General features: G+C 37.1%; 1 protein-coding gene across 3 annotated transcripts in view; it reads left to right on the top strand.

Moving 5' to 3' along the window:
* MALRD1 (MAM and LDL receptor class A domain containing 1) overlaps nucleotides 1–15,849 on the top strand; it is an 808,982-nt gene that overhangs the window by 48,242 nt on the left and 744,891 nt on the right. The gene's annotated exons all lie outside the window — the stretch shown is intronic.

Raw genomic sequence — 15,849 nt, 5'->3', positions numbered from 1 at the left:
AGATGCCAGATATTTAGTAAGCACTTAAAAAAGCTCTATAAGAGTGAAGTGAAAAAGCAATAGTCACAGGAGCGAGAGCACAAAAAGTTGGACATTCAGTGAAAGGTCGTGGTCAAATAGAAAAAATATTGGTGTCTATAATTTCTAAGACGGTAGTTCCAGATAATGTTACAGCCATATTGTTTTTGAGGTGGTGATGATAAAGTTTGCTGAAGATAAGGCTTGAATTGTAATGCAAAGGTATAGGCCTTTCACATGGATATTAAATTTATACAGCATTACAAGGTATGGGGCTAGAGAAGATTTTGAAATCCCAAACTGAAGTCGTCCGTGAATACGGATGCGTGGATGACTCAGGGCAATAAGTTGGATTTCATGAGCCAAGATGTTTCTACACATGGAAGAATAAGTGAATCAACATCAGGGATTTAGAAGAATGGCGACTTTAATTTTAGGCCTTGTATTTATTGGGGCATTGGGAAAAGATATCATCCCTCTGGAGATTTGCAAAAGAAGTAGTCTCTTTTTGGAAAACGCCAGTATCCAGATAAGGTCACACAGTATGTTCTTCTAACTTGAGGGTGCAGGGAGTTTTGTTTTATTGTTTTTCAAATGGAATGAGGGTCAATGGCATATTTAAGCTTTTGGGAGGAAAACAAAGCAGCATGAGGTTTAATAATGGAGAAAAAGAATAAAGTGTAATGGAATAGGATTGACATTTGGTTGGAGTTGCATTTTGTAAATGGTAGGAGTGTGAGAGATGGTAGTATTATGTAACGTTAAATTTCCAAATTAGGGGCACATGGGTGGCTCAGTGGGTTAAAGCCCCTGCCTTCTGCTCAAGTCATGATCCCAAGGTCCTGGGATCGAGCCCCACAACGGGCTCTCTGCTCAGCAGGGAGCCTGCTTCCTCCTTTCTCTCTGCCTGCCTCTCTGCCTACTTGTGATTTCTGTCTGTCAAATAAATAAATAAAATCTTAAAAAAAAATTCCAAATGATTCTTTCTAGTCAAGTTCAGAGATTATAGTGATAGACTAATCCTAGTCAATCACTAGAATCAAAGAGAAGTGATTGATTCTGAGCTTTATTCCAGACTATTAGATGGGGATCACTGAGGTTGGTGCTTGCATTTTAAAAAAGGTTCTCGGGGCACATTTTGTGAAACTAGCTGATCTCAGGTTTAAGAACTGAACTAGGATTTGGGGTGCCTGGGTGGCTCAGTGGGTTAAGCAGTGGACTCTTGATTTTGGCTCAGTTCATGATCTCAGGGTTATGGAGGCTGCTCTCTTTCCCTCTGCCTCCCACCCCCCTGCAGCCCCTGTATGCATCCATTCACTCTTTCACTCTTAAAAAAAAAAAGGAACCGAACTAGCATTTAGGAATCATGCATCCTGGTCTCATGCTGATTATTGCACTCGGCAGGGCGTGTCCTGGGACAGAGTTCCAGCTGATCAGGGAGTGGTTTCAGTCCCATGCAGTCCTGATGGTGATGGTCAGGGTGCATCTGAGACATGCAGGCAGAGCCGACTCAACCTTTTCCAGACATCACCATCAGAAATTTTATTCCAGTGGAGGGTAGGGTTAGGGATGTATCTGGATGCAAAAAAAGAGAAGAGTTTTCTAGTTGACTTAAGAAAACAAGAGGAGATGGACGTAGTTATGACGTAGATTCTTCAACTTTGAGACTGTTAAAGTCAAGGACTAAAGGATTTCCTTGGTATTTACTTCATGCCTGTCACCTTACATTCTTAAAATGACTGTTGAGGTTCTATACATCTCACATCCAGGCAGGAGGAAGGCAGAAATGAGAAAGGGCAATGTTTTTGGTCATGCCATTGACTAGATGATTGTCAGATGCTACCTCGGTTGCTAAGCAGACTAATAAATTTGAGTATTTGGATTCAGCCTCTATAATAGAGGCAGGCAAGGAAAACAGGTTTATGAGATGAGTGAGCAAACCAGAATACTTAGAAGTAAATTCTAGCTTTCTTTTAAATCTGTTCCCTTGCCTATATTCTCTTTTTAAATCATTGACATCTGGTCTCACTCAGTAGCCTAGGAGTTATTCTTACATCATTCTCCCCTTTTCGTATCCCTCTGTTAATTTTGTTAAAAAATAGCAGTGAGGGCCTGTTCTTACATTTTTTCAAATTGTCTCCTCTTATTTACCATTATTGTTTATCCAACTGTCATCCCCTTAAGATGTATTTTTTTCCTGTGGATTTTTAAAAATTCTGGTTTTGATCTATTCAACTCTACTACCCAGTACTATGTACTGTCCACCAGATTATACTTTCTAACATACAAATATGACCAATATCTAGCTTTTAAAATATATCAATAACTCTTATCATGTCCAAAATGGAATTCACATTTCTTATAAATTCTTATGATTTCAAGTTTCTAAGCTCACAGGGTCCTGCTCTTGCACACAAGCCCAACTTCCTCCTTCATAGTCCTTCAAGAATCCCCAGACTCTGACCAGAACAAATGGCTTGGTAGTTCAGCAACCCAGTGTCGTCATCTTATTCTTGGGTATTTTTGTAAACTTTGCTCCCTCTGCCCATTTCATGATTTTTTTATTTTTTAATTTTTTTGGCTGTCCTACTACTACTGACTGAGCAGACTAAGTGGAGGTCTCTTTTCTGGGAAGCCTTCTCTTACAGAAAATTTTCCCCAGACTCTCATCCCTCCACACACACACACAGACACACACTGTATTGATTTATTTTTGTAGCTAAACACTAAGTTTCTTAAGGAAACGGTTACTAGTGTCTTATTCCTTTGTGGATCTCCAGCACAGAGCAAACACTTAATAAATACTTGTTGATTAAATGACTTAACACGGAACATGTGCAATTATTTAAGTATTAAGTATTTGGGAATTTGAGTAAATTCTCCTTTTCTCTGAGCTGCAAGTGTTCCATTTCATAGAACAGAGATTTAAATAAAATACCATGAGACTATTTTTTAGCAATATTTATATTTATGCTAAGAATATATATATATATATATATATATATATTTGCTTTTCTTTTAACATCAGAAATTGAGGTGTGTCTTCAAGTTATCTAATGTGATTTTAGAATCTGAAATTTCTAGCTTCCAAAATCATGAGAAGACAAATTATGTTGAATAAGTCACCAGATTTGTGGTGCTTTGTTTTGGCGCTCTAGCAAACAATTAGGCTTTCCTGAGCTAATTCTGTAACATATGAATTCTTTCTCATCTGTAGCCACTAAAGTCTCTGCTTCAGAGAGGTGGTCTTCTCTACATTTTATGTAGAGACTGTAGTTTTCCCATCAGTATGGTAGCTAGAATACAGAGATGCATTTTTAAAATGCTTAAACTAAAGAACTCTGAATCCTATATCCATTGAAAATATCTTTCAGGAATTAAGATAAAATAAAGACATTCTCAGATGAAGAAAAACTATAGAATTCATCCCTAGAAGATCTACTCTAAATGAAATGCTAAGGCAGGTTTTCCAGCTAACACACAAACAAACAAACAAAAAAAGCCAGAGGAAAATTTTATCAGTAGGAATAAAGAAAGAAAAACAAAAATCATAAATAGCAGAGTAAATATAATGTAATTACCTCTAAAGATTTTTATGTACACAGGACTCTTACAAGCAGATTTTTGAACATCCTCTTGATGGGTTCAAAATATGCAGGTGTAACACATACTAAGTAAACCATAAAAGTTGGGAGTGTAGAAGTCCATACCTTTAAGACATCTACATTTTATTAGAAATGCTAACAAACTCTATGTGGAGTGTTAAACTGAGGGGTGTGTATTATTATCCCTAGGAGGAACACTAAACAGATATAAGTAAAGGAAATAGATACACTAAAATTGAGCATAAAAATATTAAAATAATGAGATAATCCACTAGAAGACAAAAACAGAAGGTAAAAGCAGAAATAATAGTAGCGTGGTGGTAAAGAGCACAAAGAATAATAAATGCCAAGGACACAAACTGAAAAATAATAAATTTGCTAATTTAGTTATAATGATAAAATAATTACATTAAGTATAAGTGGCATTTGTATTCCTTTTGAAAGTCAGAGGCAGTCAGATTGGTTGAAAGATAAGAGCTAACTATATTTTTGACTGCAAAAGCTCATTTAAAAATAATGATATAGATTAGTTAAAAGTGAAGGTATTCAAATATGGTTAATTAATCTGTGACAAAGTAGGGAAGAATATACATTGGGGAAAAGACAGTCTCTTTAATAAATGGTGCTGGGAAACTGGACATCTACATGCAAAAAATGAAACTGGACCACTTATTACCATATACAAAAATTAACTCAAAAATGAAGTAAAGACTTAAATGTGAGACACCTGGGTGGCTCTGTTGGTTGGGAGGCTGCCTTTGGCTCAGGTCATGATCCCGGTGTCCTGGGATCGAGTCCCACATCAGGCTCCATGCTCAGCATGGAGCCTGCTTCTCCCTCTGCCTCTGTCTGCGACTCTGTCTGCCTGTGTTCGCTCTCTCTCTCTCTCTCCGACAAATAAAAAAAATAAAAAAATAAAAAATAAATGTGAGAAATAAAAGTTAAAACTCCTAGAAGTAAACATAGATAATAATGTCTTTGAGATTGGCCAGCTAAGGAAAACTATAACAAAATGACAAGGCAAACTACTTAATAGAAGAAGATATTTCTGAAATATATCCAATAGATGTAATTATCAAAATATATAAAGAAATTATACAACTCAACAGTAAAAAATTCCGACAATCCAATTAAAAAATAAGCAGATGATCTGCATAGACATTTTTCCAAAGAAGACATTCAGATGGCCAACAGACACATGAAAAGATGCTCACTATCACTCATAATCAGGGAAATAAACATCAAAAACCACAATGAGAAATTGTTTATGCCTGCCAGAATGGCTAAAATGAAAAAGAAAAGAAATAATAAATATTGGTCAAGGTGTATAGAGGAAAAGAAACCCTCATGTACTATTGGTGGAAATGTACAGTGGTGAAGTCACTGTGAAAAAAATATGGGGATTTCTCAAAAAATTAAAAATTGAAATACTGTGTAATCCAATAATTCCACTATTGGGTATTTACCCAAAGAAAACAAAACACTAATTTGAGAAGATATATACACTCCTATGTTTATCACAGCATTATATACAATAGCCAAGCTATGGAAGCAACCTACGTGTCCATCAGTAGACAAATGAATAAAGAAGATGTGGTGTGTGTATTCACACACACACACACACACACACACGAATATTATGCAGCCATAAAAAAAGATGAGATCTTGCCTTTTGTGACCACATGGATGGAAGTAGAAGGTATTATGGTAAGTGAAATAAGCCAGACAGAAAGCTAAATACCATATGATTTTAATTATATGTAGAATAAAAAAAAAACCCCAAATGAATAAATAAACCCAAAACAGAAACAATCCATAAACAGAACAAACTCATGGGTGCCGGAGGGGAGGGGGATGGAGGGATTGATAAAATGGATGAAGGGGAGTGACAGGTCCAGGCTTCCAGTTTTGGAATGAATAAGACATGAGGATAAAAGGTACAAGGTAGAGACTATAGTATATGGTAATGTAATGGTGTTGTATGGTTACAAATGGTAGCTACAGTTGTGGTGAGCACAGGATAATGTATAGGTTTGTTCAGTCACTAGGTTGTACACCTGAAACTCTTGTAACATTATGTGTCAACTACACTTAAAAAAAGAAAAAACAACACAGAATTTTTAAAAAGTGAAGGGATTAAATGAGGTGGTATCGCTATATTAATGTCAAACAAGATGTGCTTCAGAACAAGGAAAATTAATAGGGATAAAGAAGGATATGATATGATGATAAAAGGGTAAACTCACTAAGAGGAACAGTCCTAAAGATATGTGTGCCTAAAAGCAGCATGAAAAAATGAAAGAAGAAATAGGCAAAACTACAATTATACAAGGAGACTTGAACACTCATCTCTCAGTAAATAATAGAAAAAGTATACCAAAAAACATCAGTGAGAATTTGTAAAACCTGTGGAAAAAAATTTGTATGGAACCACAAAAGACCTCAGATGACCAAAGCAATCGCAAAAGAACAAAGCCAGAGGCATCTTACTTCCTGATTTTAAATTAGACTACAAAACTATCCTAATTAAAACAGGTTGGTACTGGCATAAAAAAATGACACATAGACCAATGGAATGGAATAAAGAACCCAGAAATAAAACACTATATATGGATCAACTAATATTTGATAGGGGGTTAAGGATACTTAATGGGGAAAGAATAGTCTCTTCAATAAATGATGTTGGGAAAATTGACAGCCACGTGGAGAAATGAAATTGGACTCTTATCTTGTTCCACTAACAAAAATTAAACCTAAATGGATTAAAGACTTAAACATAAGACCTAGAGCCATAAAACTCATGGAGAAAGCATAGGGGAAAATCTCTGACAGTAATCTTGGCAACCTTTTTTTGGGGGGGGCATATGACACAAAAACCATAAGCAACAAAAGGAAAATCAACAAGTGAGACTATACATCAAACCAAAAAACTTCTGCACAGCAAAAGAAACAATCAACAAAATGAAAAGCCATCTATAGAAAAGGGAGAATATTATCTACCTACTTGAAATAATTGATATTTAAAAAAAAATAATTTAAAACCATAGCAGTAAAGAACTTAAACTCCTTTTAAGTGCTTGTGGAACATTTAGTAACATAGACTATAGCCTGGGCCCAGTGGCAAGACTACAGGGAGGCAAATAACATGCTCTCACAGATACAGAATTCAAGGGGTCACTAAAAGCTTGTTATTATGGACCAAATTGTGTCCCCTTCAAACTTCAGACCTGGAAGCTCTAACTCCCAGTGTGACTATATTGGAGATAGTGTCTTAGGTAACTAAGATTATATAAGATCATTAGGGTATGGTCCTAATATGATAGGAAGGACTATGGCCTTGTCAGAAGAGGGGTTCACTCTCTCTCCCCTCCACCCCAACTCTCTCCCTCTCCCTCCCCATCACTCATGTCTTTGTCTCTCCCTATCCCTCTGTCATGTGAGGACACAGTGAGAAGGTGGCCATGTACAAGCCAGGAAGAGGACCCTTATGAGAACCCAACCACACTAATAGCCTGATCTTTTATGTCCAGGCTCCAGAACTGTGAGAATATAAATTTTTGTTCCTTAAGCCATCCAATCTATGCTACTTTGTTATAGCAGCTTGAGAAGAGTGAGACAAGCACTAATTAAGATAAATAATATTTTAATACCACATAGTGAGAGCTCACGATTAATGAAAAAAATCAATGATGAACAAAATATAAAAATACTAAATGAAGATAGTATTACTGAATTTTCCAGTCTCCGATATGGCTTAGCAGTACTACGGGGGCTGCAGACAAACCTTAAGAATGTTAAAACAATTGAAATGGTAAAAAAAAAAAAAAAGTCCTCTGAGCAAAATGAAATTAAACTACAAATCTGGGACATCCACAGTCATTTGAAAAGTAACTGTCACACATTTACATAAAACAGACTTTGAAGTTGCCAAGTATTTTGAACTGAAAGAAAATGAAAATATAACTTACTAAAATTTGTGTAACATAGCTAAAGCAGTGCTTAGAAAAAAAAGTAATTGATATAAAATTTTTATTAGGAAAGAAGAAAGCTCTCAAGCCAGTAAATTTAACTATCCATCTAACTAAAGTAGAAAAAGAAGAACATATAAAAGCTAAATCAAGCAGTGGGAAAATAATACATATAAAGATAATAAATAATGGAATTTTAGATGAGAAAATAATAGAGAAAATTACCAAAACCAAAAGCTGGTTCTTTGAAGAGGTAACTAAAATTGATAAGTTCTTGCTGGATTGGCCAAGAAAGAAAGAGAAAAGGCACACATTACCTAACTAGGAGAGAAATAGGGCTAATACCAAAGACTCTATGGGTATTAACAGGATAATAGGAATAAGGAACTAACTACCAAAACTCTATGCACATAAATAAAACAATTTATGTGAAATGAACAAATTCCTTAAAAGTCATAAATGATCAAAAGCTATTCAAGAACAATGTGATAACTTGAGTAGTTTTATGCTTATTAAAGAAATATGACTCATAGTAAAAATCTTCCATTAGAGAAAACTTCAGGACAACACCTGAAGTGTCTCACCAGAAAACTCTATGAAATATTTAGGGGGAAACAACCCTACAAGTTTTATATATTCTATTCCAGAAAATATAAGTGAAGGTAATGCTTGTTCCCTTAGTCTATAAGGGCAGCTTTGTCCTACCGTGAAACCGAACAAGGATATTTTAAGAAATGAAAGCTACAGACCAATGTTTCTATCACAAAAGCTCTTTTAACAGCATATTAACAAATGGAATATGCCAGGAATGGCCAGCAATTCCTGTACCCACAGATGAAAAATTTCTCCAGACTTTGCTGTGAAAGAGAGGAGAAGACAAGGGGTCCCATGCTCAGAGGCGAAGACCTTTGCTCTTTTTGGCTCTCACTTTTATTGGTCCTTCAGGATACTCACAAATCCTCATCACTAGTTCTCAAGTGGGTGATGTGTGACAAGGGGCCTTATAGAAACTAGGTGGATCTGTTTACAGGAAAGATAAGAAACACTAATATGCTGCTAAACATAGCCTAAGGCAGGCTGTTTTGGCTAAGAAAGCTTCGGGAAGGCAACTCCTGAAGGCATTACAACCTTTCAACAGCTGACTGGCCTGCAGGCCTTGGCATTCCAAAGGCACGTGGCTACTCTGAAACCTACTCCCGCCTCATGTTACATTTTAACAAGCCAGGTATTATAGTTGATTTCATTAACCCCAGTGGAAATCCAGTAACGTATTAGAAAGAGAATACATTAAAATCATCCAGGAGATGCAGAGTTGGTTCAATGTTTGGAAAGCGATCAGTGTAATGTACCTTGTTAACAGACAAAAGAAGAAAAGCACATGATGATCTTAGTAGATGCAGAAAAAGCATTTGACAAAATCAACATACAGCCATAATTAAAAACCTCAGCAAACGATAGACATCTGTAACCTAATAAAGGGCATAGACAAAGACCCAACAGCTAACATCATACCCATTATGAAAGAATGAATGCTTCACCTCTAAAACTGAGAAGCAGGCAGTGATGTCAACCCTTACCGCTTATATTCAATGACGTACTGGAAAGCCCAGCCAATGCAATAAGGCAAGACATATAAGTAAAGGCATACAGTTGGAACAGAAGAAATAAATCTATCCATATTTGCAGAAGATGACATTGTCTATGGATTAAAATCATAAAATGTATTTAAAAAGACTTCTAGAATTAGTAAATGAATTTATCATAATAATGATACAAAGTTGGTATAAAATCAATTGGATTTCTATATAATGGCAATGAATAATTGGAAACTGAATTTAGATAAATGAAATTTATAATACAATCAAAGTAAATTCTTACATATAAATCTAACAAAAAATATGCTGACTTCATCAAAATCAAAAGCTTCTGCACAGCAAAGGAAACAGTCAAGAAAACAAAAAGGCAACCCAGGGAATGGGAGAAGGTATTTGCAAATGACAGTACAGACAAAAGGTTGATATCCAGGCTCTATAATGAACTCCTCAAACTCAACACACACAAAACAGGCAATCATATAAAAAAAAAAAATGGGCAGAGAGTATGAACAGAGACTTCTCCAATGAAGACATACAAATGGCTATCAGACACATGAAAAAATGTTCATCATCACTAGCCATCAGGGAAATTCAAATTAAAACCACATTGAGATATCACCTTACACCAGTTAGAATGGCCAAAATTAACAAGACAGGAAACAACATGTGTTGGAGGGGATGTGGAGAAAGGGGAGCCCTCTTTCACTGTTGGTGGAAATGCAGGTTGGTTCAGCCTCTTTGGAGAACAGTGTGGAGATTCCTCAAGAAATTAAAAATAGAACTTCCCTATGACCCTGCAATTGCACTCCTGGGTATTTACCCCAAAGATATAGATGTAGCGAAAGAAGGGCCATCTGTACCCCAATGTTTATAGCAGCAATGGCCACGGTCGCCAAACTATGGAAAGAACCAAGATGTCCTTCAACGGACGAATGGATAAGGAAGATGTGGTCCATATACACTATGGAGTATTATGCCTCCATCAGAAAGGATGAATACCCAACTTTTGTAGCAACATGGATGGGACTGGAAGAGATTATGCTGAGTGAAATAAGTCAAGCAGAGAGAGTCAATTATCATATGGTTTCACTTATTTGTGGAGCATAACAAATAGCATGGAGGACAAGGGGTGTTAGAGAGGAGAAGGGAATTGGGGTAAATTGGAAGGGGAGGTGAACCATGAGAGACTATAGACTCTGAAAAACAATCTGAGGGTTTGAAGAGGTGGGGGGTGGGAGGTTGGGGTACCAGGTGGTGGGTATTAGAGAGGGCATGGATTGCATGGAGCACTGTGTGTGGTGAAAAAATAATGAACACTGTTATGCTGAAAATAAATAAATTTAATAAAACCTGATTTTAAAAAACAAAACAAAACAAATATGCTGGGTTTGAATTCTGAAAACTACCAAGTAATGATCAAAGACATCAAGAAGATCTGACTAAATAAATGGAGTATTGATTGAAAGATGATGGGTCTATGTTTGCCAAAATTCATAGAACTGGATAATCAAAAGTCTGACTTCATTTTCCATATGTAAGTTTAAACATTTAAAGAATAAATAGTAACTTTTAAAAGTTTAAACAATTCTGATGGTGACGAAGCTGCCACATAGAGTACTTAGTAGTAGTATCTTTTTTTAAAAGATTTTATTTATTTATATGACAGAGATCACAAGTAGGCAGAGAGGCAGTCAGAGAGAGAAAGGAAGAGAGGAGGAAGCAGACTCCCTGCAGAGCAGAGAGCCTGATATGGGGCTGGATCCCAGGACCCTGGGATCATGACCCAAGCTGAAGGCAGAGGCTTTAACCCACTGAGCCACCCAGGCACCCCAGTAGTAGTATCTTTAAAGAAAAAGTACAACTTTATTGTTGTGCTGTATGTATTTCTCTTCACTATAAAAATGTGAACAACTTTATAAATGTGCTTATGGTATAGGTATAGGTACCCTTTTAGTTTCTGAACATTTTAGTTCAACTAAATTCTTTTTCTAACATTAGAGAAATCTTTTATATTATTCCCACACCTTCAAACGGTATCATTCTAATTACTGCCCTTTTCCAAAAAAATTCACTGCACATTCATTGAAAGAAGGATCTTTTTAGACTTTACCAAAGTAGCATGTATGAAAGAAAAGTCAAGCTTTGTGACTGTGAATAAATAGGTATGTGTTTAGCCACTGATTTTTGAATAAATTGCTTATTATAATTTTTATAAAAATGGCATGCTGTTGTGGTTCATAATCAGAATATTGTGAATATTCTTTGAATATTTTTATATTGGTTTGCCAGGATCTTGCCTTCATCTCATTTATGAAGGCCCCAAATACACAAAACCATCTTTTAATGAGAATTTGAATGGTGCATACATATTACCCAGTTAAATAACTAAGGAGCTAGTTACCTTTTTTGTCTTATTAGCTTCTAGCTACCTTTTAGGATCCAGTAACTGTTCCTTGAAATTCATTACTAATTTAAGAAAATTGACAAGGAGATTGTCTAAAGCCCCAGGAGTCAAAAGGAGATGCCAATTATAACTTCTACTCCGATGGCCTTGAGACTTTGACTTCATTCTGTACCATGTGAGAGAGAATCTGGCCAATTTTGCATAACCTGCTTGTACAAGATAAGATTTGAAGGAAATGTGTCTTCACTTATAGAGACCTTAAAATGGTTGACAAAGCTTCATCCTGATGAACACGTATCATGGATGAAAGATTTTAAAATCCCCAAAATAGTTTTCTGCAGCCAGATTGTGGTGTAATGTAACAGTGAGAAATAAAGAGGGTGGGGATATAGAGAAAATACCTATTAATATATAGATAGTTTTGAGCTCTGAGACTGAATGTACTAAAATAAAAAAAGGTACCCAGGAGATTAATTGATTGTCGACTCAGACCCCCATCTACTGTTTTTATGGTTATAAATTCCAGTTTGGGGGATGAAGGTAGAATAATGGTTGACACTGATGAAAGATATTGAATACCAATTGACACAAGTTACATTTTTAATATCTTATCATTTATATTTGACTATATTGCTATTTTTGTTTATAGTACTTTTGTGAGGTTTTTGTCTTGTATAAATAGTGAAAAATTAGAGATAATATACAACATTTAGTTGAACTATGGCCAATACTTAATTACTTAGCTCTAGGGGGCAGAAGATCTGCAGCTATTATGTGAATCTACAAAAATTACAGTTTTAATTGTTTCATGTTAATTGTTATTGTGTAATCTTAGCTTTGTTTATTCCTCACACTCCCTTATTGCATCTGCAGTTTTATTTTCAGTGGATCTTACATTCAAGAGACTTTGCATATTCATCATTTTTAAGCTCCCATGATAAGAAATCAGCTTACAGGGGCGCCTGGGTGGCTCAGTTGGTTGGACGACTGCCTTCGGCTCAGGTCATGGTCCCGGAGTCCCGGGATCGAGTCCCGCATCCGGCTCCCAGCTCCATGGGGAGTCTGCTTCTCCCTCTGACCTTCTCGCCTCTCATGCTCTCTCTCACTATCTCGCTCTCAAATAAATAAATAAAAATTAAAAAAAAAAAGAAATCAGCTTACAGATGTTATTCATAAATCATTTTATAACCAATTGCTTCAATTTTATTCCAAATAAAAGTGTAAACAATTTATATACTATCTATAATATTTTCAAGAATTTTGTTGAATTGTTCTTAGGTCATGGGTTTATTCAGTCCTTACACAAGTATATAGAGAACACCTATTGTGCCAAGGGTTGTTTCAGACAAGGGGGAGATAGCAGTAAAAAACAAACAGCCATCCCTGTGTTCATGGAATTACATTTTAGTGAAAGAGAGAAATACAGTAAGTAAATAAAAACAGAATTTTATGTCAAGTGGTGATACGTGCCATGGAGAACGATAAACCAGAAAGCCAAGAAAAGAAGTGCCACAGATACAGGTAAGATGGAGTTTTAAATAGTGTAGTCAGGCATAGTACATGAAGAGCACATTTACGAGCAGAAGAATCCCCAAGGAGTTGAGGGAGTAAGCCATTTGTATTTTGGAAAGAAACATAAATGCAAAGGTCCTAATGCAAGAGTCGTCTTGGTTTGTATAAGGAAGATCATGGTAAGAGCTAATGCATTTGTTCATGAAGGACAGAAACCCATGTAATAATTTTGAGCGGAGGATACATGATCTAACAGACATATTTAAATGTCAGAAGAGGATAAGGAGGCAAAATAAAAGTTAGTGTAATCCAGAAAGCGTGATGCTCCCTTGAGTCAGAATTGGTAGTAGTAGCCGAGGTGGTAGGACATAGCGAGATTCTGGATGCTAGTTTACAGACAAAGCAAAGATTTGCTGATGGATATAGTGATGGGTGAGAGCAAGAGATGGGTCATGGATCCAGATTTCTTCCTGAAAGAGAATGGATGGAGTTTTCATGAGCTGAGATGGGAAGAAAAGCAGAGGATAAAGTCTGAGGAGACAGAAGCAGAAGTTTAGTTTTAGACCCATTTCTTTCTTTCTTTTTTTTTTTTTTTTAAAGATTTATTTATTTATTTGACAGAGAGAGATTACAAGTAGGCAGAGAGGCAGGCAGAGAGAGAGAGGAGGAAGCAGGCTCCCTGCTGAGCAGAGAGCCCGATGCGGGACTCGATCCCAGGACCCTGAGATCATGACCTGAGCCGAAGGCAGCGGCTTAACCCACTGAGCCACCCAGGCGCCCCTAGACCCATTTCTATCAAGATGAATGTTAGTTCTCCAAGTGAAAGGGCCAAGACAGCCACAGGATATATAAATATTGGAGTCCAGGGAAGCTGGGACTGAAAGATAATTTTATGGGTCGTTGGCATCTAGGAAGTGTTTTAAATATATGAAATGAGGTGATATTAACAAGATTGTGGGTGTAGAGAAGAGAAGAGATCCAAGGACTGAGCTCTGGGGCATTCTCATGTTACTTTGTGTAATGCAGAGGAAATGAGGAAAAACCAGCAAAGGAGACTGAGAATGAACAGCTAGTAATTGAAGAGGAAAACCAGGAGAGAATCGTGTATCAGAACCTAGCGAAGAAACGGTTTCAAGAAAGAGGGAGTGATCAAGTATATCCAATGTTACTGACATGTCAGGTGTGACAAGGAGGAAAAATTAAATATGGGATTTAGCAATATAGGTCATTCCTGATATATGCACTTTCAGTGGAGTGGTAAGGGTACAGAAAAGAAAAAAAAGTTCTGATATGCCCTACAATGTGAATGAAACTTGAAAACATTATGCTAAGTAAAAAAAGTTGAATGCAAAAGGCTAGATATTGTATGACTGTGTTTATGTGAAATGTCCAGAAAAGGCAAATCTATAGAGATGAAAAGAAGGTTGGTGGTTGTCAGAGCCTGAGGAGGAACAGAGAATGGGGAGTGACTTACAATGGGTATGGGTTTTATTTTGGAGGGATGAAAATGTTTTGGAAGTAGTGGTAATAATTGTACAATATTATAATTATAGAAAAGCCACTGAACTGTATACTTTAAAATGGTGAATTTTATGTTATGTGAATTTTAGCTTATTAAAAAAAAATCAAAATCCTCACTGGAATAGGCTCAAGAAAGGAATTGGGGAGAAGAACTGGTGTTGGAGTCCATGTAAATAGATAGAACTTAGCGAAGTTAGCTGGAGGGGGTTGTAGGGTCCGAGGGTTTTCTTTCCATGGGTGAAATTTTGGCCCCCTTGCGTACTGAAGTGAAAGAAAACCCGTAGATGTAAAGGAGGGGAGGAAATTGCTAGAATAATTCCTAAAACAGGAAAGAGGAGATGATTTTCTGAAGAAACATGGGCAGCAGTGCAGGGAGATGGGTGGTAGGACTTGGGAAGTTTTCTCCTGTTTCCTCTCATTCTCCCAATGAAATGTGAAGCAACATGATTATCTGAGAATGATGATGGGGAAGAAGGAATTGGAAGGGGAAGGAGGGGGTAAAGGATTTTGAATAGCTACCTAGGAGTGGCGGAAAAGGAAAGAAAAAAAAATGTGGTGGGATGGCCACATGCAACCAAGTGAGTAGTCACAGATACAAAGCCATTTCAGGCGGCGTGGTGGTGGGCTCTTGCGTGCTCACCTTCCATCACACAGATACAGGCTGGAGTAGGTCTTGAATTTCCTTCCTGGAGGTCTCAGCGTATCCACAGTGATGCCTTTGACTGGAAATGCTCGGGGCACCCACCTGCACCCATGTTGCTTGTGGTGAGCTCCTGCACTCATTTCTCCCACCCCCACCAGAGCCCATATTGTGGCTGTCCCAGGCCTTGTGGTTCTTGTCAGGATTGTGGCTCAGGTATTTCGGGAGGAGAGCGTGAGAATTGTCTGGAAGTAGCAACAGGACTGGAAGGATACCTGGTCCACTCTCCAGCTCAGTGTTGGGAGGGTAGTGGAGGGAAAAACAGACACAATGAGAGAAGATGGCAGAGGCAGTAGTTCCAGGAGATCAGCTTCCAGCTAAAGAGGACAGTCTATCTTACAGTTGCCACCTGTTCCATTATGCTCCTCACCATAGGCTTTATGTTTCCACATTAGGCCGTGTTACTTCATGGATACATGGAAGATTTGGTTTGGGAGCTTGGTAGTCACCACAGGGATCTGATTAAAATGCAGAAGCACTAGCAGAGTTGTATTGTTCTCTCTGTCTCTGTCTTTCTCAGTGTGTA

Source organism: Mustela lutreola, chromosome 8 (genome assembly GCF_030435805.1).
Source record: "Mustela lutreola isolate mMusLut2 chromosome 8, mMusLut2.pri, whole genome shotgun sequence".
Taxonomy (NCBI): Eukaryota; Metazoa; Chordata; class Mammalia; order Carnivora; family Mustelidae; genus Mustela; species Mustela lutreola.
This window is presented reverse-complemented; position numbering and strand designations above follow the sequence as displayed.